The 1,840-nt window shown below is 33.0% G+C and overlaps 1 pseudogene; it reads right to left on the bottom strand.

The window, feature by feature from the left end:
* Window positions 1-303: 303 nt before the first annotated feature.
* LOC111721116 lies at window positions 304-1,045 on the bottom strand (annotated as a pseudogene).
* Window positions 1,046-1,840: the final 795 nt, after the last annotated feature.

Raw genomic sequence — 1,840 nt, 5'->3', positions numbered from 1 at the left:
AAAGAACCTTTGGGGTACTGGCAAGAGAAAGGAACAGTACTTCGAGTTCTTGTATTAATTTGGGAATCTACATATTTATCCTTCTATTTTCAAGATCCATCAAAAACACAGATTTGTGTTTCTCGAGCCAGTAATTAAAATGTTCTAGCACTGAATAAGCTTTCATTTTGATATTATTTTTTTTCCTTAGCAAAATAAATTTATGTATAAACACAATGAGTTTCTTTTCTTTTTCTTTTTTGTAAACTAAAATACAAAATTCTTTAGGAGTAGGAGAAAAAATGAAATCCCTATGATCCCATTTTATACAAAAGTACAAGTGATTAGAATGATGTCAAAAGAGTTTGACACATGGATAATTTGTAAATTAACATCAGACAAAACATTGTCTGTTGAAGTTATAATTGTTGATGTTACAAAGTTACAATCTGTTGTTCTCTCCATATTATGCCTATAGTTATATGATAGAAATCCAGGGATCTTCTTGATTCCTCACTTATGGGCCCAATCAACTACCACAGTGTAACATTTGAGTGACCCAGAAATGCTCTGCATGTGGTACTTTGGGTGTGCATGGCAATCATTCTCATCATGGCATCTTGGCAATCCTCAATGCTACTTGGTATTTCTGTCCCAGATTTTCAATTTCAGCCATTACATAGTTTGGCTGGGAATGCATTTGGCATGTAGACAATACCTTTTTGACTGCATTAAGTGCAACTTGTCTTTAATGGAGTATTGATAAAGTTAGGATCACCCAAAATGTAGTAAAGGGATCCCAACTGTGTGTTATATTAGGAAGAACAAGCAGGATGGTTGCTGGGGAACCTCTCTTCCTTTGAGAGCACTGGGATCTTTCTTTTCTTTCTTTTTTGGCTTTAGTATATCTCCTTTTTAAAAAAGGTATCTTTTTTTTCTTAGTATGTCTTTTTTTCTTTTCTCTGCAAGCAAATTATGATTTTTCTTTTTTCATACCTTTTTTAGAAATGCAGCTGGTTCAGGACACTCACAATTTCTCATCTTGTAAACTAAGCATTTACTCCATAGTTGGGTTATTTTCTTGTTTTTTTGTTTGTTTGCTCATATTAGAATGCATACCTCCTGTCATTATTTTTTATCAATAGTATTTTATTTTTCCAAATATACATAAAGATAGTTTTAAACATTTATTTTTATAGGATTTTGTGTTCCAAATTTTTTTCCCTTCCTACTTTACCTCCTCCTTCCCCAAGACAGCAAACAATTTGATATAGGTTAAACATGTATCATCCTTTTAGATATATTTCTATATTTGTCATGTGGTACAAGAAAAATCAGGCCAGAAAGGGAAAAAAAAACATAAGAAAGAAAAAACAAAGAACAAAAAAAGGTCAAAATATTATGCTTTAATCCAGATTCAGTCTCCATAGTTCTCTCTTTGGATGTGTATTGCATTTTTCATTCCACGTCTATTGGAATTGTTTTGAGACACTGCAGCTACCATTTTTAAAAAGGCATTTCTAAAATGGCAAACAGATTCAATGATAGTAGAGTCCATTTCCATTTATAGCTCTTTTTTCTCAGATGCCCTAGGCTGAAGTGCTTTGAGATCCAGTCTGTTGATTTTTTTTTTTTGACAAGAGTAAATTCTAGAACTTGATTGCTAGTGCTCCTTATTAGTTTACTGCTTGCCCTGGACTGGGTCCACCACCACCAGCTTAGCTTTTTAGGAAAGGGATAATAATAATTGATGTTCATAAAGCACGTTAAAGTTTTCAAGGTCTTCTTAGTAATGATGTCCCTTCAGCTTCACTGTAAGCCCCTGAAGTAGGTTCTAGAAACAGTATAATTATTACCATTT

The sequence above is a fragment of the Sarcophilus harrisii genome, chromosome 5 (assembly GCF_902635505.1).
Source record: "Sarcophilus harrisii chromosome 5, mSarHar1.11, whole genome shotgun sequence".
Classification (NCBI taxonomy): domain Eukaryota; kingdom Metazoa; phylum Chordata; class Mammalia; order Dasyuromorphia; family Dasyuridae; genus Sarcophilus; species Sarcophilus harrisii.
Note: the sequence above shows the minus strand (reverse complement) of the source record. Positions and strands in the feature narration are given on the sequence as shown.